The sequence below is a fragment of the Triturus cristatus genome, chromosome 6 (assembly GCF_964204655.1).
Source record: "Triturus cristatus chromosome 6, aTriCri1.1, whole genome shotgun sequence".
In the NCBI taxonomy this organism is placed as follows: Eukaryota; Metazoa; Chordata; class Amphibia; order Caudata; family Salamandridae; genus Triturus; species Triturus cristatus.
This window is the reverse complement of record NC_140589.1, coordinates 1,686,851,689-1,686,874,482: the sequence shown is the minus strand read 5'-3', so window position 1 is coordinate 1,686,874,482 and position 22,794 is coordinate 1,686,851,689. Positions and strand designations below refer to the sequence as shown.

Below are 22,794 nucleotides of genomic sequence, written 5' to 3'. Positions count from 1 at the left end.
TTTCCAAAATAATTCCAGACACTGAGCTCACCGATAAGATTAGAGACATGATAGATACCAAAATAGGAGATATTATAACCCCCTTGGTAGCCAAAATCGACCATCTTACGGCAGAGATAGCTAGATTAAATGCCATAATAAACAGACCGGTGGATGAAGTCGCTAGAACTATACCTATATCCCCAAATATACGTATCTTAAATGGGGTACCTCCGAACGGAGGGCAAAGGAAAACAGGAAGTGTACAAGCGAACATCCCAATTCAGTCACCTGGAACTAACAAAAATTTCCCGAAGGCAAATACAGATACACCCAAGGCACCAATAGTAAATAACCAATTTCAATGTATTTCCCAGGCAGAACCTCTTACATTGGTACTTGCCAATGTCCCTGTTTTGACTACTGACAATTCGGAATCTACATCTTCCTTGATCAGTAAATCGTTGTATTGGCTGGTGAATAACATGAAGATGTCCCCTTGGGGTAAGCAGAAACTAGCCAGGGAAATTATTATGGCAAGAAGGGTCCAATGGCTAGGGCATCACCCGAAAAAATTTAAAGGGGATTGTGTGGTATTAAATTTTTCCAATCCTGATGTCCTCCCAGATATTTTGGCCAACTTAAATCCCCCGCAACAAAGACAAGGTGTTATCATTCCGTTAACCCTTAAATATTTTTATTATATGAGAAATCGAGTCATCCACAAAGGAGTATCAAGACCAGGGTGGACACTGTCTCCAAGTAAAGGGGGTAGGAGCGTTTCCACCAGCAATTGGAACATTAGCCTGGAGAATAGGTTTGAGGTGTTGTCGGGCTTAAATGATTGCGATTGACTCAAAGATAGACCTAATGTGGTGAACATGGATATGGGGTTGGCCGTAATTGTAGCAGACCCCATTCCTTCTGCTAGCATTAGTGTTACTGAGACATCAGGGAATCACCAAAGAACTTGTAATGCTGTCATGGACTCATTGGGGTCTAAGTCCTTAAACAATCCCGGTGGGATGTGTCTAGCATCTAACTCCTTGGAAAGTGCTTCACCAGCAGACCCAAGTGCTATTATTGATTGTCTGGGTAAGAAATCAGGTGAGATACAGGATTTACAGACTAATAATTTACCTGATCCCCTAGAATTTGATTCATTGATAAATGTTGCATCAGATAACTTAAGTCCCGTTAGCGATCGCCAGGATATGGGAATTGGTGAGACTAGGACCATTGATTAAACATTCTTTTTGTCCTTTCGTATCTGATTCAGGACTGGCTATCCTATCCTGGAATATTGCAGGTATAAATAACAAGTTGCATTCCGGTGTATGGAGTAGCTTTGTGGATCAATTTGATATCATTTTATTCCAAGAATCTTGGTCTGTGGCCCCAGTCTTTCGCCCTGGATTCCTAAACTTTTGTATACCTGCCACTAAAAAAGCCAAAGGCCGACCACTTGGTGGCTTGATAATATGGGTACGACAGTCACTATGTTGTAAAATCACTCAACCTAATCTCCCATCGTTAGATGTTCTGTCTTTAATTCTAAACTGGCCTAACAATAACAGCATGGCTATCTTTAATATTTACGCTCGAGGGATGGTTGGGGGCACCTCGCCAGAGGTGATAAATGTCTTGGATCACCAACTTGCAGTGCTTCCCCATGAGATTATAAAAATTGTTGGAGGAGATTTTAATACAACCTTCGAGCCTCTTGGTCCGGAGGACCGATTCCTTGCTATTGAAGAGGACAATAGGTGGGGTATTCCCCAGTTGGACCTTCCCTCAGTTAAGAAATGGTCCGCTGCAGCCATCCAACTCAAAGCCCTTTGTTTAGAAAGAGGGCTTAGAGCCGCAAATGGGCGCACTAAATCAGATCAGCAGGGTGCAAGCACATTTGATAATGGAAGGTTTGCCAGTCGAATCGATTACTTCTTGGTGGATATTAGAGTATGGAGCAGATTGAATGACATGTCCGTAATCACGCGAGATGAAAGTGATCATAATCCCTTGTATTTAGAGTTACATTTACCAAACACCCCTAGAGAAACTATAATTGAGGGGAGGAAAGTAACTATGGACATTGTCACATCAAACAACATGCGTCATGTCAAATGGGATAGATTCGTTGAGAAGGTGGAAACCTTAAATGACCTCAAGGAAACTGTCATTTGTGAGGTGGCCAATCTAGCCCCTAAATCTACTAACCCTGATTTCTATCTAGTTATGCTCAAGGCCCATAACATTTTCTTTACTAAACTGCAAGGGTTTTTTATGAAACCCCCTAGTAGTGGGAAAAACACTAAGGGTTGTCCACCTGAAGAGGGATGGTTTAACAAATCCTGTAAAATAGCCCGCAAGAACCTGAGTGTTGCTCTGAGATCAGGAGTAGCGGAAGATGTGAGATCAGCCAGGAAGCTCTATAGGCAAGCTCAGGTAACAGCTAAGAAGTATTGGGACGAGAATCAGTGGCAGGATTTGAAATTCGCATGCTTGGCTAAAGACCAAAAACGATTCTGGGCCACATTAAAGTGGGGTAGAGGTGGTTCTGCACCCTCCCCACAAAATCACGTGGCAAAAAACCAATGGGTTGACTTTTTTAAACCACAGTATGCTTCTGTCCCTTCCGCAGAAGAGCAATCACTTCCTCCCACTGTTTATTTCCAAACACAGGTGTTTTCAATTAAAGAGGTTAACCTAGCTTTGGACAGTATAACAGTGGGTCGTGCACCTGGAATGGATGGTATACCTGCGGATGTGTTTTTAACAGATAGATTATCTTGGTGCCAATACTTTCAATGGCTAGCAAATTCAGTGGCTATGGGCGCACCTGTCCCTCCTTCTTGGACAGGGGCAGAAATAATCCCGGTTTATTAAAAGGGTGACAAATCACTCCCAAGTAATTATAGACCTATTAGTCTCATAGACTCAGCACAAAAACTAATAGGTCGGTTGGTACAAAATAAACTCCAGTCTTGGGTTGAGGATAATAACATTTTGTCACCATATCAAGCCGGGTTTAGACCTTGCACCAGTTCTATCGATCAGGTTTTTTACTTTCTAGCTCTCTACTGGAGGAATGTGAAGTTGTCCAAAGGGACTCTTTATGCAGTCTTTATTGACCTGCGATCAGCATTCGACCTGGTTCCTCGCCATAAACTTTGGAAGGTTCTTGCCCAGGCAGGTATGGCCCCGGAATTACTAACCTTACTCGTCCGCCTACATCAGAACAATTTTGCGCAAATTAGATGGGGAAGCCAGGGGGAGGTGACGGACCCATTTCCCGTTGAACGGGGTGTTCGGCAGGGATGTGTCCTGGCACCGACATTGTTTTCTTTATACATTAACGGGATAGTCGATTACTTTGACATGTCCCCTACTGACGCCCCAATCTTAGCAGGATCCAAAGTGCCTGTTCTCATGTTCGCGGACGACACGCTGTTGGTTTCACGAACCCCAAGCGGATTGCAGAAAGCGTTAAACGTATTCGCTGAATTTTGTAAGGATCGGGGTTTAGAGATAAATACCTCTAAAACTAAATTTATGTGTCTAAACCAACGGAAAAATTTTAAAGGGGTAATAAAATATAATGGTATTCCATTGGAACAGGTCGAGGCTTTTACATATTTAGGAATATCGCTCCAACATAATATGAAATGGTCAAACCATATAGATATGACTGTCTTAAAATTCCACCAGCTTGCAGGTGCAATTATTTCCAAGCACAGATCTTCATTGACTAAGCCAATTAGGCCTGCCTTGGAAATTTACAATATGAAAGTTATTAGTGCATCGCTGTATGGCTCAGAGTTATGGGGGTTTGCAAATCTAAGTAGCTTACAGCTGGCTGAAAATAAATTCCTGCGCAGCCTAACAGGCGTTCCCCAAAGCACCCCTACGATCCCATTAAAATATGATCTAGGGAGGAAAAAATTCGAGGATTTGGCACAATTACGTCCACTTCTCTACTGGCGGCGGATCATGACAACGCCGGAACTTGAACATTATGCTAGCGCCCTGAAGGACATAATTAGGGCTGATTGTTTTCATTCCATTACTTGGCTTAAAGACATTAAGAACTTGCTCATAAAACTGGAGCTAGGGTTTTTATGGAACGATGCAAACAGTGCAAGTATCCCATCAAAGTCAATCCTTAAGAAATTGTATTGGGATATGACCCTAACATCTGCCTCCTATACTGGCCAAGGCTCTAATTTGACTGGCCGTTTCTTTGATATAAAATTCTTACCATCTTATGAGGCATATTGGGATATTATAGAGAGGCCCATGGACAGGAAATTGTATTTCCAGTTCAGAGTTGGGTCCCTCCCTGTAAAAGCTTTCACCCATAAATGGTCAATCTCAAAGAATGATAAATGTCATCATTGTTCAGACTTGATTGAGGATGCCGGTCATTTGTTGTTTGTGTGTCCGCTATATATTGCCCCCCGCCGTAGATGGATAAAACCAGTATGCCTAAATTTGGGAACACGTAGCTACAAGGAAGCTCTAAGAATTTTTGAATCTGATTGCTCCCCCTGCTTGGTAATTGCCGTTGCTAAATTTTTGGGGTGGGCTTGGATATTGCGCCTTCGTGCTTTGAAACCCACTGAAGCTGATCAATGAGTGTTTTGACACCAAGAAATGTCTATTAATTTTATTTAATGTTTGATCTTTATGATCTTTTAATTATTGATGATGTTTTTATCTGATGTAATTCGCCAGCATAATGATTTTTTTTTTTTTTTTTTTTAAAACCTTTATTTCGGTAGATGCACAATACACAGCGTCTGCCTACAACCCCTCGGGGCCGGCTGCTATGACATTCGTAAACATAGAACAATAATGTCAGGATAAGAAAAGGTTTAATTTTATGGTGTAATCGAGTACGATGTAGTGAACATCGAAAGGAGTCGAAGCTAATCACTGACCAGGAGAGACATCACTGTTCAAGGAGCACCCAGAAGGAGGCGTTATATAGGAAGGCATTGGTAAGAAAGCAGGTGGCCACCATCCAGGAACTAAGAGCATAGACTATATCACAGAATGATAGAACTCAAGAAACTCCCTACTAACACTGAGCCCCGACTCCGAAGAAACAAAGAAACATAAAAGAGAAAGAAACCAAAGAGGCAGAGAGACCGGAAGAGAAAGAGGGCCATAGAGACGAAGAAGACATAGAACACATCCCATCCCCCCACCCTGCATACCAGCGGAAGGCCACGGCCCACCCCCCCCCCAATAGGCATGCCTGTCGCCCCAGATGAACCCCAAGTAGGAAAGAGAGTCTGGAGAGTGGGAAAGAACCTCCCAGCCTCCGACTCCCAGAGAAAGCAGGAGGAGGAATTTTCACATACTCCCGGTCACCACAGCCCCTTAAGCGTCCCCCACCCTGTATATCATCAGCACTACTGAAATAGCAAGCAAGACGGCAGGTGGGGAGACTCCATTCCAAATGTGCGAGTAAAGCAAACAATTAGCAGTCCCGTCCTAGTCCCCGCCCGCCAATACGTACAGTAAACTAAAGGGAATCGCCCAGACCCGGCCCGATCCTAAGCGGCCCCACAGATCCACCCCCGCAAGAAACAGTAGCAAATTACACACATGCGGCACAACCGATACATAAACAGATATTCTAGTCCGGGTCATGCCAGGCGGTCAGGCAAGATCATCAAGGGTGGCAACTTCAACCCTGGCCTGAACGCGGAGACCCCACCAAACATGGCCGCCGCTGGGAGTGTACCTCAGGCAGAACAAAGGAGCAAGATGGCCGCTCCCGGCAACGATGACGCAGAGGGGGAAGAAGCGAGAGTTCCCAGTCAAAGACCATCACCACATCGATAGTGACAAACACAGTTTTCCCCACAGAACGGCTCACACTCCGGCGATGTTGAGGCAGACATGGCAACACTTGCAGAGGCAGAGTCTCGGCTTGGAAAGTGGAAGGGAGCCTTGTATCTGCAACTTTGTCCTTAAAAGAACCCTCGACACTGTTACCAGGGAGAGGACGTTCCACAATATCCCCCTGTCGCCAATTTGTATCCGCCTCGAAGGGAATGAGAGGCCTTGGGGGGTCAGACAACCGCTGTAACTCCCTGGGTGGCATAGCGGTATCGAACTTCCGCTCCAGTTCTCGAGTGCGTTGGCACCATGTCGCCCGCAAGTCCCCCAGGGCTAGAAGGATATCACCATAGGTTAGGTCTGCCCCCTGCTTCAGCATGCCGACAGTATGTAGAGGCGCCACCGGGACACCCTCCAGCTCGACAGTAGGCAGGGAAGCTTGCGTCAGGGATATGGCGGCTTCCGCCTATCCGGCGAGGTAGACCGGCACCGGTACCAGTTTTGCCGTTAGCCCACCTCGGAGGGGTGAGGGCGACACCACGGGATGGAGGGACAGTAGTTACGGCAAGAGGGGTTACTGCTCGCTAGACGGGGCTCCCACGATGGGAGAGCCCTCGGCTGTGTTGCAATGCGGGTGGTGGGCGCCCTCGAACGGACACCGCTCTGACCGCTGGTGGGAGGACAAAGGAAAACACACCAGCCAGGACCCAATCGTACCGGAATTCTCTCCGTCGCGAAGAAGGCTCCGCCGGGCCGCCCACTCCACGTCCAGTCACATTTCCCCAGTCGCCGGTCCAGCCCCAGGTCGTCTCACCGTACGTGATAAGGGGTGTCCGGTGGCGGTGGTCGGGCCAGATTGCGTAGGCAAAGTCCAAAGTCGGCAAACTCTATGAATCCTCGACCAAAAAAGCCGGCGGGAACATCGGAGGAATGCGGAAAGTATCAGCACATCCGTGGTGACAATTGTTCGCGCCGTAGGCAGGATTAAAGATCAGGATGTCATGCGAACAGCAAACGGGCTGCGGAGCCGGGAGCTCAGACGTCCTGTCCGTCCGCCATCTTGGCTCCTCCCCCCCAGCATAATGATTTAATGTATTTTTAAATTATTTTATCCTAGTATTTATGGAACTGTTAGGATGTATTTGCTTTTATGACATGCTGTCGAATAAAGCTTTTGAAACTTGAACTTGACTAAAGAGTGATGGCATGCCGGAGCTGTAAGTATCGGAAAAATTTTGTTTTAGGCATATGGAAGTCTTTCTGTAGCTCCTGAAAGGACTTTAGAACTGGTCCCTGCATGACGTCCCCGAGAGTAGAGACACCAGTGCGGTCCCAGCCCCAGGAACCAGACAGTATCGCCACCTGCGGAAATCGCCCATTCGACCAAAGGGCAGTCTCCCGAGTCAACCTATTCCACCACCCTGTCCGTCGCAATGCTTGTTGCCATATTTGGAATACCAGTTTCGTGGCTGGTGGCAGGGAGTTGCGCAATGGCCCGGAGTACAATATGGTGTGTAGAGTGTTATCCCCCATACAACGCCTCTCGACTGCATAGGCTGGATCAGCCCTATCGCCATACCACCACTCAATGAGAACCAGAAGATGGGAGGCTAAATAATAAGATAAGATATAAGAGGTTGCTAATCCCCTACAATACGTGAACTGGAAGCAAGTCCGTAGAGCTTGCCTATAGAAACCGACTCAAGGCTGTATTGACACGTCTGAACCAGCCTGTACAAATCAGATAGGGATGGTTTTGTAGTTGCTATAGGAGGCGGGGAAGGGACACCATTTTAAAAATGGCCGATCGGCCATATATTGATAGAGGCATGTGGGTCCAAGTTTTAAGATCTTCCCACACCCGCTCCCACACAGGGGCCAGATTCCGTTCCCAAGAGACGCTCGGAGAATCAGATAAAAACACTCCCATGTACTTCAACCCCCACAGTGGCTACCTGGACGGAGGAGGCCCAGGGACCGGGGCCCGCCCCTCCCCCCAGGACACACAGTGTAGATTTACAAGGGTTCATAAACAGACCCGACGTCTCCCCGAATATTTGCATAATGCGTAGTAGACACGGTCCCGTCTTATCGATACTAGTAAGAAAAAGAGTACATCATCCGCATACAGGGCAATGCGATCCGATAGGCCCACTGCCCATGCCATTCCAGTCCGGTAACCTGGGCGTCGATGCGCACCCATGACACCAGTGGCTCCATAGCTAGGGCAAATAAGTAAGGGGACAGAGGGCAACCCTGCCTAGTGCCCTGACCAATCGTACGAGTGAGAAACTGCACCCGCCACCTGTACGGATGCTGTCAGGTCAGTATAGAGAAGGGTCAGGTAGGACAAGAATCGTGGTCCAAAGTTTAATCTACTGAGAAGTGCGAATAAATATACCCAGCTTAAGGAGTCAAAGGCTCTGTCGATAGCCGTGAGTAATGGCGCTACCTGCTCCCCCACCCCCTGGACAGTTGCCACTGCCACATATGCGTGTCTTATATTGTGCCGGGTCGCCCGATGGGGCATGAACCCGGCCTCGTCGGGATGCACTAAAGATGTAATATGGGCACGGAGGCGATTGGCCAATGCCTTGGCCAGCACCTTGGCCTCCACATTGAGGAGGGATATAGGGCGATAAGATACATGTTGTTCGAGGGGTCTTCCCGGCTTGTGGAACACGACAATCTCCGCGTGCCTCCAGTCACGAGGCATGCAACCCCGCTCCCTGGCCTCCTCAACCACTCAACAGAAATGAGGTCCCAATTGCAGAAAATAACGTTTAAAGAACTCGCAGGGGAAGCCATTAGGCCCTGGGGCCTTTCCAGGTTGCATCTCACCCAGCGCCGCACCAAGCTCCACCTCGGTGAGCGGGAGATCCAGCTCCTCACGCACCTCGTCAGAGAGGGCCTTGGGTGGTAGATCATCGAGAAATTGACCCACCATCCCTGCGGGGAGGCACTACCTAGGTGCATAGAGGTCCGCATAATATGTGGCAAAGCTGTCTGCAATCATAGAGGGGTCAGTGAGAGCGGACCCGTCTGGGCCCAAAACACCCGGCAGGACGTGGGAGTACAATGACCGCTGGCACAACGTATGTAACAATTTGCTGGATTTGTCCCCCCCATTGATAGATTCTACTGCGGGTTGCCAGCCATGCCTGCCGGGCTTCATCAAGTAGTATATGTGCATATTCCTGCTGTGTCAAAAGAAGTCGGCGGCGAGCACGGTGGTCTGCGCCATCCCTGCTGTGGGAGTCCAATGCCAGAAGCTTCGCCTCCGCCTGAACAAGTCTCCCTACGTAATCTGCGGGCCGCTGCGCAATATGAGATATCCACTCCTCGAAGCGTGGGCTTCATTGCCTCCCACAGGCAATTGGCCCCCTCCACCGTCCCCACATTAAGTGACAAAAATTGATCAATGGCATCTCCCATATGTTCTCGATAGTCCTCCCTCTCGAGGTTCCACGCCGAAAGAGGCCACCGAAATGGCTGCTGTGCCCGACCCATATTTAATGTGAGAGTGATCGGTGAGTGGTCCGACAGTCCACGCGGGAGAATATCGTCAGCAACCACCCTGTGTTCCAGGGCCCGGGGGGGGGCTAAGATGTAATCAAGGTGGGAGAAGGAGCCATGGACGGCCGACAAGTATGTTTAGCCCTGTGCCATCCCGTGCAGGCGACGCCAGGGGTCTATGCAATCCTGACCTGACACTAGTGCATGCAACTTCGTAGGCCCATCCGTGGCCGACAGGCCGCCAACGATCCCTAACCAGGTCGAAGACCTCATTCCAGTCTCTCCCCAAAACCGTGAACCCATCAGGTATGTCTGTCAGCAGTGTCATGAGCCTGTCGACCATGCCCCAGGAGAGGGGCGTAGGGACATAAACACTACCCAAGACTACGGATTCCGTCCCCATCATTCCTTGAAGGAATAGATATCTGCCATGTGCATCCCTCCTTACCTTCACGTGTGTATAGGGGACTCTTCTATGAATCAGGATTGCAACCCCCCGGGATCCCCTTACAAATCCGGAGTGAAAAACGTGCACATATCCAAAGCGTTCCCCATAAGATGCGTTTCCTGAAGTAGGAGAATGTCTGCGTGTGCGCGCTTCGCCTGTTTAAGTATCGCTCCACGTTTTGATTTTGTCAACTGCCCCCGAATTTTCCAACTCATTATTTGAAGGGTCCCCAAGGGATCCTGCCTAACGCTAAGGGGGCCTGCCATGAGACAGTGCGGAACATAGGTGTGTATCGGGCAAGACCATGTGAACTAGACAAAATTATACTGAAGCAATGTAGGCTAGTGTGACCGAGCAACGACCCCCCCCCCCCCTCCACCTCCCAACCAAACCAACACCCCCCCCCCCCACCTCAAAAACAATGAAGTACCCGTCGCGGCGAGCGTGCATATCGGACCCCAACAGGGGGTCCCCCCCTGCCCGCCAATGGATCCCCAACTTACAACCCATTGTCAGCTGGCCCTTTCCCCGTCCGCAGATGTACTGCAGGGACAACGGCCCTCAATCGTGCTTCCTCGGTCAAGGCAACCATGACAAGAAATTAGTGAATTACAACAGTCCCCATCAGTCAGTTCAAAGTGGTATGTAGACGCTGTGTTGATGCTGCCCGGGATGAGGCGTTACCCGGCAAAGATCTTCGTCTGGACCTGGAGCTCCTGTTTACTTTCCCCTTCTGCGTAGGTTGTTTGCGTAGGTTGTTTGCGCATCATCTCGTTCGCCGAAGAATCTGAGTCCAGGCGGGGTGTGTGGATGCAGACACAGTCTTGTCTGTCCATTGAAAGACCTCCTCTGGTGAGTCGAAAAAAAGGGTGCGGGATCGATAAACCACCCGCAGTCTGGCATGGTATAGCAGGGCATATGGGAGCTTGAGCTCCCGGAGACTGGCCGTTGCTGCCATAAAGGATTGCGGTCGTTGCTGAACCAGCTTAGTATAGTGCGGGAATATCAGGATTCGGGCATTATTAAACAGCAACGGTTCCTTGGCCCTAGCCTGTTTCAGGATAATGTCTTGATCATGATAGTTCAGTAACTTCGCAATGACAGGCCTAGGGCGAGCGCCAAGAGGGGGCTTCTGGGTCAGTGCCCTGTGGGTGCGCTCCACCACGAAACACGCAGATAATAACCCCAAGGGAGCCAACTCTCGAGCCACTGGGTAAGGGACCGCTCCATGCCACCCTCCTCACATCCCTCCAGGAAGCCAACAAAGCGAATATTGTTGCGGCGGGCCCACCCTTCCGCGTCCTCCACCCGGGACACCAGCCCACGTTGGACTGTCTCCAGCTTCTGTAGGGTCTCCACCACATCCTCCACTGCAGAGACCCTCGTTTCTGTCTCTGTAATCCATGCCACTGCATTGCGAAGATCTTGGTGCAGCAGCATTACGTCAGTTCCCACTGCCCCAATTTTGGAATCTAGGGCATCCCTCGACTGGGTGATGGCGGTCAGGAGAGCGGCATTGTCGGGCACATCACCAAGCGCCCATGCTGAGACGCCACTGCAGAGTCCCCAGGGCCGGTGAACGTATCCATTGTGCTTTGCTTGGATGACCCCCCCCCCCCACCCGGCCCGATCCCTCGTCATGGTAGACACTAAAGGACCCTGTGGGCTAAAGAGCGTTGCGCTAGCCCTTCGTGTGCTTCAGTCCAGAGCAGATGGGTCCCTAGAATGTCACGGGGGGTAATGAATGTCACCGTTCTGATAAGGTACCAATTAACCCACCTCACAGGCCCAGTGTCTGACCAGGGATGACTTCTGCTGCTGACGTAGCCGGGCCACCAAGCACTAGACGGACACCCAAGCGAGATGTGGGGTTGCACCAGAACTTCACACTGCTATCTGCGGCATGGAGCTGCCCCGGGGGTCCGACGCTCGGCCCCTGTCCTGGCGACCACCCCCACTCACCGCTTCTCTGTAGGCAAGGGGGGGGCTCGCAACCAGCCCCCGTGGCCGCTTCTCAGGCCTGCGTGAAGTCCGCTACACTCCGGATAGCCTCCAAGGCAGTCTGCCACAGAGGTCGCTCACCAGCACCCGAGCTCGGCATGGCCCCTGCGCAGTCTAGTGTTCCGACTGCCGCTGCAGCTCCACAGCCGCTGACCGCCCAAACACCATAAGGCGCGGTCCAGGCCTCGTCGGCAGCGCCCGCTCCAGAGCCATCTGAAACTTGGCGGCCGTGGCAGTCTGTAGATCGCGATGGCCTCAGGACGCCATTCAGGTAGGGGAAGAGACTAAGGAAGCAGGATAATGGAGGATATGAGAGCGGCCTGGACGGAGCTCTCCTAGCACACGTCTGCCATGATGGCTCGCTAGCACTGTTGAGATTTTTGATCTGTTTAGAAAAACAAATGGCAAAGGGAGGAGTTCTTGGATTGATTTTAGACACTGGCCATCATTACTTAGGCAGAATTCCAGTCTGCTTTTTATTCACTGTGTCACATCTGTCAGGGACCAACCTTATGCAAACCAGTATTGGCCTTACTCAGATAGGAACAGTCCATTTATGTCACGTCTCAATGGAAACAAAAGCAATTCTAGATATGTTTCAGTCTTGCCATGTTTCCCAAGTGAGCTGCAGATTCTGTTATTTCACATTGAGCTTTTGGACCCACATCTAGCCAGACCCGTCACACTTAAGGGATTTCACTGAGAAGAAGAAAAAGTTGAAAGGTGGAATGCTTGAATTAATGTCAGCCCCTGGTAATTCTTATTAGAAGCGTTCCGGTCCATAGTGGTTTTATAGACTAGGATTAACCATATGTAAATATGCCATACTCCTCGGATAGAAAATGTGGAAAAATATTGGCTCTAGCTCCATTTTTCAATTGTTGTCCTGATTTAAGATATATTAATACAAGGCGCTCTTGGGTAAATACTGGTCTGGTGGCAACCCTAGAGAGGTGGCCTCCATTCCATGGGCTTCACAACTATGATCCAGTATTGTGAAATCCATGGAAGAGTGATTGCTTGTGAGACATGCCGATTGCATACTTTATTTGCCTATCGACATGTACTTTCCAGGAATGCTAAAACGTCGAGAAAAATATAACGACGCCTCATCCTGATGGAAAACCACTGGCTGCCTGTTCTAGCTAGCACCATCTTCGAAACCAGCTGTGTCATTTACAAAGCTATCATGGCCAGCATCCCTGCCTTAATAGATGACCAGCTCACCATCTCCCTTGGCTCTCATTAAACCTGCAGCTAAGACACATTCAGAATGGATACGAAGTGCAAAAAAAAGGAAAAAACCATGTAACTGGCTTTCTCCATGTTCTCACTTAGGATATCTTACCATTTCCTCTTATTCATCAGGACTGTCCCACCCTGCTCCAAATTAGGAAAGAGCGGAAGGCTGCCTGTTTAAAGAACACTACATCACAATGCATTACCCGTGCACGAACCAGCCAAACCTCATATCACGTTACCTTTGATCCCGTACAGTGGTAGGCTGCCATTCGGATATGTTTGCTCTACATAAATGCCACATGCTTACATACGTAATATTGTACTAATCTGAAAACGGTTTGATAACACTTAAGGCAAAGATATCCGTTTTGAAGACGCCTGAGCCAAGTTTTTCTACCTAGTGTATTTCCACCAAATGGACCTTTTAAAATATATGTACATATTTTACTAGGTATAATGAAATGTGAGACAGCGGGTTGCAAATGAAGACCACAGTCAGGGTGACCAGACGTCCGGGATTTCCCCGGACAGTCCCGGTTTTCATAGAACTGTCCCGAGGTTGCAACTTTTTAAAAAAGATTAAATACCTGTCCCGGAATTTGGGACAAAGGTCAAGTCATCCTGGAAAGCAGAACTGAAACACATGCCTTGCTTTCCACGGGCGCCTCTAAATTAATTTATCAGCTTCTTTCAAGCAACGCAGGAAGCGATCGGCTACAAGTTTCCACCACAGGGGAGATAGAGTGGGTAGGAGGACAGGGCGACTTGGGGTAGAGGTCCAGTCAGACGTAATGTTCTGAAACTGTAGCCTTGTATATGTGTCTATACAGAGACACGTTTAGGGGCTGCATGTATGTGCAACAAAACAGGCAAGGCATAGATGTACAGGCTAAAGGCTTTAGTCCTACCTTTGTCTGGGCTGTCCCTGTTTTTTTCCACAATCTAGTCACCCTAGATATAAAGCCGAAATATTTCAAACTGCTTTATTTCTAAACAATCAGCAACACGGAGTTTGTTTTGCGTTCTGTTGAGGGATCTTTATGCAGATTTTATTTAATGCAGCTTTATATAGCGTGGACTGTATTTACCCACGTGTCAGAGCGCTTTACAATAGAACCAAGTACGTTATTTAGCATATTTACATAGTTACACGTTACAAATACAATCAGGATAGTTAAAGTAAAATAAAAAAATTAGGTTAGTACAGGTATATTTTCACCTTCATTTCTGCAGACTTGTATTTCAGGATAGTTCCACTGATTTGCAGGGCTTGTAAAATTACCTGTACCATGTAGCCGCGACATGGAAACTGTTTTGATCTGGACGTTGTGACTTTATATAGATCTTATCTAAAATACACGAGATACTAATAATCTGGTGTGAAGCTGGAGGCGACCTGGTTAGGCAGATGTGATATGACACAAGGCGAAGTGGATTCGGGTAAAGGTGTGCGTAGTGCTGATAGGTCGAACGTGTTATGACTGCTCATGAACGGAACCAATCGAAAAGAAGAGTGGAAGGACCAATCGACAGGCACAGCAGTATAGCCCTTCTTCCACAGGGTGCCAATCAGTAGGTAGGACACAACAGCAGCAATGGCGGGCAGAGTGTAAAGTGTACTCTGTGGCAGTATTGGGTTGTAGCTGGTTGGACTGAGAGGTGCTGGAGGTAAGTGAGCATAAAGCTGTATTTGTGCCGCAAAAGCCTTCGTGGTTATGTTGAACAAGGTAATTTTATGCACGGCTCTGGCCTGTCCTATGAACGTCTTGAAGGAAGGGGCAACGCAGCTCACTCTGCGATGTGTGCTGGCGCGGAGCATTGACGTCAGACGTGCGCTTCTCATGAATGAGCTTCGTTTTGTATTTCACTCTAGGACCGAGCTTGACAGCTGGGGTGCGCTTAAAAAAACACAGCTGTTCTATTTTTTTTTTAGCGTTCCGTGCGTATATTAAACTATGATAGCTTTTTGATCAATAAAGAATACAATTTAAAAGCCTATTTGCTGATTACATTTTACCAACATGTTTACTGATCTCGCGTGGCACCAAAGCTCTATGATCTCAAAGTTTTACATATGAGTAGTAAATCTGTTCCGTTTTCTTTGCGTTCTGGTATTTGCAGTTTTATTGTAATAAAGATATACGTTGGGCCACACTTCTCAGATTGCAAAGAAAAAAGTAGATGAAAATGTATGTATTCACATATTGTCTTGGATAACTTGGAGAACACGGAGTCTCTAGGTGGGCGTTCTGCGGATTACCGAACGCGTTTTGCGACAAATTGTATTTCTCTTCACATGCCGAAGTACCCGCTCATCGGTATTCCAATTGTTTTCCCTGAGCTGTGCCCTCGGGCAGCACTTTTTGCAATTCAAAAGTACGTAGGAATTTTTTAACTTTCCCCAAAATAGATCAGGACTGGCGTCTTTTGCATGTGCCATCCACACTTTCCATCTTTTACTTATTAATTTGTCCTCTGTTACAATATATTTTTGATAATGCAGTCCTGTGTTCTTTGTCATACAGTACGCTAGTGTCGCTTGTGATGTTGCGGTGAATCCGAATTGTGTGATATGGGGGGGGGGGGGGGGGGGGGGTCACTTTGTTGCCATTATTGGTGGTGCCATGACACAATTAATATTAAGCTGTTTAATCATAAAGGCAATTATCAGTGATGTTGTGGGTTCCCTGCATAACAGCATGTGCAAGGACGAAGCTGATAAGAGGAATTGTTTGAAATCGTAATGTATTTATTTCTTAGGTCTCACCTGAGATGGCATATGCGATATTGCATGCAAGATCTTTTGATGTTCAAAAAAATAACTAAAACGGGCATGTGGTCTGCCCATTACTCTTATTCCACTGCTTCTCAATGGTTATCGCATTCCTGTTAAACTTTGTCTTTGAACCTTCAAGGGAGCATGGACCCAAGTACTGATTGACTTCTTTTTAGGTGTCCTCCCACTGGTCGTGCTCTGTTTGAGGCTTTTTTTCTGACTCCCTTTCTGACTCCCACCACCCTCCTGCTCTGTTGCTTGTTCTTGCATGTTGTGCTATATTTAAACAATTTGACCAGCGCTGAATAATTATATGAACATCACATCTAGGCATGGGCATATTGCAGTGGGTTAATCATTTAGTGGTCCTTTTTCCCCCCAGATACGCCCTCCAAGTATACATTATCCTATAAATGTGACACTAGCTTTTTATTTTCATTTACAATTCCAGGCCCATTCCGCAGGAACCAGCTACACCACCCTCTGCACTTGTGACAGTCTCCTTTGTGAGCAACCCCAAGTGATGAGTCGAGTCCTTGATCGAGGGGCTTAATCATGGGGATATTTTAGAAATTAAGAAGCAGTGATGGAGGGTAACTTTTGGGGGTAATGGTGGAATACACTAAATAGCTGCATGTGATAGGCACCTGAAAACACCACAAAGCGGGTAACTGTACCCTGCCATGGCAGCACCGAAGCACTGGTGCACAACGACCTAGGAGATGCAGTGCCACCCTGCTCCCCCCTGCATGCAAGAGAAAACCGCCATTGACGATCCAGGATGTGCAGTGACCCACCCAAGGTGTTCAAGGTTGCTTTAAAGATTTTTTTATATATTAGAAGTACGGGCCATTAACCCCCCACCCCAAAAAAAAAAACTGTCACTCTTACATGGCTGGGCAGCACCCCAAACCCCAGGAGTGAAGGTCTACATAGCAGCATGGCAATAGGCCTGACTAATGACCGTGATCACATTTGTCACCCGTAGTTCCTTCTTGGCACTTAGACATGAGTGTCATTTCATGGGTGTCTTTGAAGTCAAACAGTTAAAAGCAGCATTTTATAACTCTTAGAGGGCCTGTTCAGGAGCGTTTTTGATTGAAAACATGTCATTACATACTTTTGAAATGCTACTTATCCTTATTTGCTGTCAATCAGTCGGGATTTGTGAAGCGCGCTACTCGCCCGTGAGGGTCTCATGGTGCCTGGGGGGGGGGGGGGGGGGCGTATAGCTACGATTCAGCTGAAGAGCCTGGTCTTGAGGCTGTTCCTGAAGGTGTGCAGAGTGGGGGAACATCTGATGTTGAGCGGGAGCTCGTTCCAGGTCAATGCCACGATGTAGGAGTAGGCTCTTCCACCCGCTCTGGCTCTGCGAATGTGCGGTATTTCGGCGATGTCAGCAGAGCGGAGGTTTCTTTTGGGTACGTGGAGGGAGACTCTTTCTTTGAGGTATTGGGGTCCGGTGTTGTGGAGTGATTTTGTAGGCGTGAGTGAGTAGCTTGAAGGTTACTCTTTTCTTGACGGGGAGCCAGTGGAGGTCTTGTAGGTGCTGAGTGATGTGTTCATGCTGTGGGATGCTGAGGACGAGTCTGGCCGCGGTGTTCTGGATGGTCTGGAATTTACCGAGCAGGGGATTGTTGATACAATGCTATTTGCTATGCCAGAGCGCTTTAACTCTCTCACATATTAAAGACAATGAATCATAAAAGTGTGTAAATCAAAGTATAGGAAGTATTAAATAAGGCCTTTGAGGGTTAGAGGTATAAGTTGTCTCATTCATACTGATAGTCCTTATATGTTGCATTGTTGGTGTTGGGGAGCACAAACTCAGGATTTAAACATAACATACTGGTTGGGTTTGACTCTACTATGAGATTTTATTATCCTCTAAATCAACCCTTTTTAGGAACCTTAGAATTAGAAAAGATTCAGGAAAAAATAATCAGGTTCTATTCCTTGCAGTTTACATGCAGCACTTTGATGCTCGTTCATATTTCAATTTGCTATATTCGATGGACTGAAATTTATAAGTGGCAAGTATCTAGCATTGGCAAAACCAGTAGATCTCGCCTGTGCGAGATCTTATTGGCTCTGTCAATGCTTTTTTTGCCACGTTGTACAGCAACACTGCTGCTGTGCAGCATAGCTGAAAATAAAACAAGCATTGGCATAGCCAATAGGTCTCGCCTTTGGGACCTTATAAGTGTTTAGCTATGCAACAGTTGCATAACTAAATACTTATAAGGTCCCAAAAGCGAGACCTATTGGCTATGCAAAGCGGCCGTGCGGCCGCAAAAGTTAAAGTGATCACGATCAAACATCAAAGCGGCGTGCGGCTGCCAAAGTGCAAGTAATCGCGGTAAAGCGCAGCGTGCACGCCCGCGCACATGCACTGTAGCTCTATGCTGGCCTGGTAGCACTTTTTGGAGCCCTCGCAATAAGTCCCGCCAGACCAGCGCATGCACTGGGTCAGGCGAGACCTAAAAAGAAAGTGCTATAACTCGGTCAATGCTGGCCACGTCATAGCACTTTTTTTTGCCTTTACTTTCAACAATGTTGCATAGCAGGCTTGCTGCCGTACAACATGGCTTAAACATGGACAAAGTCAATAGATCTTGCATAGGTAAGGCCTAGCCAATAGATCTCGTACAAACGAGACCTGTTGACTTTGCAAATGTATTTTTTTTTACAGTTACATTTGTGTTTTTGGCTTTATATTCTTCCTTATATGAGAGTAACAAAGTGACAGACATTGGTTTAAGATAAAGAGTTAAAAAACTTTTACAACTTTCTCTGTTTACAATTTGTTTTAGCACTTAATGTGCTATTGTGATCTTGATAGCGGGGGTAGTATGTATGTAGTATGTGTGTGTACTTTTATCAATTCGATGTTAACTGAAATTGGAGGAATCATTATGTGGTTGGCAGTTTGTATCTAGCTGTAATGTGAATGCTAGGTATGCATGAGCATCTTAACTTTGCAGTGGAACATATTAACTACGTTTTCTGAATGAGAAATCATTTGTAGATCTTATTTGGAGATGGACTGAGATAGGGTGAACATCTTTGCTGCTGGCGCATAATAGAGAAGTAGACATAAGAAGCAGTGAGTAGATGCAGTTGGTGCCCCTTCCCCTCCCCCACCTTCCTTCCTACACATCTACCTTTGCGGTAACCAACCTTCTGCTGTTGGCAAGAATCCCATTGAGGAGGGATGCCTTATTTCAGTGTCTGGTATAGTTTTAAATTCAGTGTCCTGATTCATATGCTGCTTCCATTGTATATTTTGTGTTGAACGTGGTACTAATTATCAATTTCTGTCATTAGAAGTTGGGTGCAACCTGCAAATTGTTTTCCTGATATAGCGTTTCTAAAAGTGAGATGATTTGCCTACTATTTACAGATGTCCGCACCCTGATACTAATGTTTACTTTTGGGAACCTCCTGTAATCTGTTTAGTCTTTAGCATTTTAAATAGCTTTATCTACATCCTCTGCTTCTAAATAAAGCCAGTGTAACAGCTGGTTTTGCCATTCCTTTGGCCTATCAAAGTTATTATAAAGTTCTTAGCAGTTCAGTCTGCTGGGCCTGTTTGGCATAAAACCAGACTGGCCTGAGGCAACAAAAACCCTCAGTTACTCCAAATAATCTATTGACCAGAAACATGGTACATTTACCACATTCGCCCTAAAGGAGGCCCTGTTTGTGGATGGCTTCTCTCTCATGCTTGGGCAACGTTGCCTGCTTTCTGCCACTTAATACATGCCAACTTTGTGAGGTCCACTTGTGCATTTTTTATTTTGGAAAAATGCCCCCAGCAAATAGTTTGAACTCCGTTATATACCCGTTTGTGTGATTGCAAGGTATCTGGGACCTCTTCGTAATTTTGGTGTCCTATGCCAACCTACTTTCACCATGTAGTCTAGCTCTCCAGTCACAATGCCCCTCCCTCTTTGCATCAATCAGTCTCTTGGTCGCTTCTTTATGTATTTCATGGTTTGATGAATCCAGCAAAATAAGTGTGGGAATTAACGGGTCAGCCTTCTGAAGGGCATGGAGGAGGGCTTGTAGTATAGCTATTTGTGCAGTGAAATCAACGTACTTTCTAGTGTGTGTATTTAGCGCTATGAAGTTGCAATCTTAAACTCCCTGCAGTACAGTTCAAGCAACAGAATATTTTTGCTTAGTCCCAATTACATGTTGCGCAGAGCCATCTGTAAAGTTCTTACTCGTGTATGGGAAATATATGTGGAGTTTGCACAATACATTTTTGATGCTGTGTAAATTTGTATGAAAGCTGTTACTTTGATTGAAGCACTAGATAGATAGATAATGACTTTATTTCGGATATTTTTCAATCCATAAAAGTACACATCAATAAACGGTTCATATTAAAAAACATCTCATTAGTTACAGAATCGATCACAAAAACATACAATACATAAATTCCATAGAAGAGTGCAAAGGCAAAACAGTACAGGAAAAAAAGTGCATTAGTGCAATGGGCTACTGATAGTTCAGAGGAAGTTACATTTACTCATCTATTTTCTAAATCTTAGTGTCAATTTTAAAAATTCTAACACCTGGAGGACACTATCCGAGTGCAGCAGCTGTAAGTACATAAAGGCAGGTCTAATTTGTTTAAAATTTAATTTCTTTAAAAGGGTAACAAGGTATCTCCTACGGGGATATTCATAAAATGTACATAAAAACATAAAATGCAGCATATCCTGTGGAGACTTCCCGTCGCAGCCACAGGGAGCTGCAGGTTTCTTAAAAATATCTGACGTGGGTCTAAATAAGAGAAGATGGAAAATGTTAAACCTGAATCGGGTCAGCAAAAATTTCTCATGTGAGGTAAAGGGGCATGTTAGATACTTTTCCATAGAGTTGCAAGTACTCAGCATAATATACTTTCTAACATTAGGTTTTAAGAGCTCAACTTCATCTCTTAGGGCAGTACATTTCATAGAGAAAACTTTTTTAATTGCTGCTACATCACCCTTGACTATATCCCTCGGTTTATCAAACAGATTCAGGCAGCCAAGTTTCAAAAATTGGGACTTCAGGTATTTAAGCCAAGGTACACACATGGCATGATCAAGTGATATAAGGTCTTCCACTATCAAATGTGTTAAAGGGATTTCCTCACTTAACCATAGTTTTACCCAGCATAACAGAGGTTTTAATCCGACAATGTCGGATAGATACTGGCAACCAAGTTCTTCGTGTGCAATTAAGTTCGAGGTACTACCTGGGACACATAACAGGCGTTTTAAAAATTTGTTTTCGACTATTTGTAATTGTTCGCCATTTATGTAGCCCCATGTCTCACTGCCATATACTGCAGTGGCTATGGATTTAGAGTTGTATAATTTCATCATAGCCACATTTGGTTTATTCCCCAATTTAGACGCAGTGTTGAAGATGGAGGCATTGACTCTAGTCATTTCCCCCATTTTCTTGGCCAGGTGAGGAGCCCAATTAAGTTTGGTATCAAATAAGATACCTAGATAGGTGAATGTTTGGGTGGTAGGGATCGAAACATCATTCAATTTAAAATTGAACTTCTTTTTTGATTGCCGGCCAACATGCATAATATAGGATTTTGAGTTGTTGACCTTAAGGTCCCTATCAGACATGAAATTATTAAAAACATTCAATAGTGCCTGGAGACCAACTTCTGTTCTGGAAATTAAGACCGCATCGTCAGCATATAAAAGTAGAGGAATACCCCTCAAACCAGCTCTAGGGCAGTCTGATTTTACCTCTTGTAAAACAGCCTCAAGGTCATTTATATAAAAATTAAAAAGAAAAGGGGCCAAAATACACCCCTGACGTACTCCTTTATTGATACTAAAACTTCCTGTAGTTTCCCCGGTCGATGAAAACCTCACGTTAGCTCTTGTGTCATTGTGCAGGTCCGCAAGGAACTCCACAATCCCCTTATCAATACCTTTATCCTTCATGGTCTGCCACAGCCTCCCCCTGTTAACACAGTCGAAGGCAGAGGACAGATCCATGAAGGCAAGGTGAATTGTTCCTTTATACACAACAGTATATTTATTCAATATAAGAAACAAATTAAGACATTGAGTTATAGTTGAACGCCCTTCACAAAAACCATATTGAAAGGTCGACAAAATATTGTTTTCGTTCGTCCAGCTTGTTAGGCGTTGAAGTATAACCCTCCCCATGATCTTCACCATTGAATCGATTAACTAGATTGGACGATAACACAAAGCACTTCCCCTGTCTCCTTTCTTAAAGACCGGAACTATTGTTGAGAGACCCCAAGTCTCCGGACAGCCCAATATGGCTGCTGCATTAAAAACAGCAGTCAGAATGGGAGCCCAGAAGTCCGGATCAGATTTGTAAAGATCAGGTGGTATTCCATCAGGGCCAGGGGCTTTATTGGCAGTAAGACCCATTATAGCGACCATGACCTCATTTATATCAAAAATGATGGCAGTACTGTCCCTATCAGAGGGGACAGCAACCATAGTTCCATCTGCCTCAGAATAATATAAACTTTTAAAATAACTCTCCCATTCCTCCTTTGTTATACAACAAACCAGTCCATCTCCCGAGTCCCCAGTCAGAAAAGGTTTCTTTACCAGACCCCAGAATTTAGTGCTGTTATTCAAAGTAGAACAGAATATTTTTGCTTAGTCCCAATTACATGTTGCGCAGAGCCATCTGTAAAGTTCATACTCGTGTATGGGAAATATATGTGGAGTTTGCACAATACATTTTTGATGCTGTGTAAATTTGTATGAAAGCTGTTACTTTGATTGAAGCACTATATTTTTAAACCATTAGCAATGTCCAAAGTCCTTTTATATTTTCCTAAGTAAATTTGTCCCTAGCCAAGTACTGTGAGCATTTTTTAACTGTGTGTGTGTTAAATTGTTATGATCTAAAAGCAATTCTATGTGTATTATCTGGTTTTAACAGTAGGAGCATTTATTGGAGAGTTTAG

General features: G+C 46.0%; 1 protein-coding gene across 8 annotated transcripts in view; it reads left to right on the top strand.

The window, feature by feature from the left end:
* The window catches only part of ANGEL2 (angel homolog 2), a 402,703-nt gene that overhangs the window by 100,823 nt on the left and 279,086 nt on the right, over positions 1 to 22,794 (top strand). The window contains exon 1 of one of the 8 annotated variants that reach the window (XM_085612888.1): positions 14,575 to 14,704. The exons of 5 other annotated variants lie outside the window; for them this stretch is intronic. The gene's annotated coding sequence lies outside the window, so the exon portion shown is untranslated. Of the gene's footprint in view, positions 1 to 14,574; positions 14,705 to 22,794 lie in introns of those variants that run through there. 2 more of the 8 variants (XM_085612892.1, XM_085612890.1) reach the window with 2 other exon arrangements.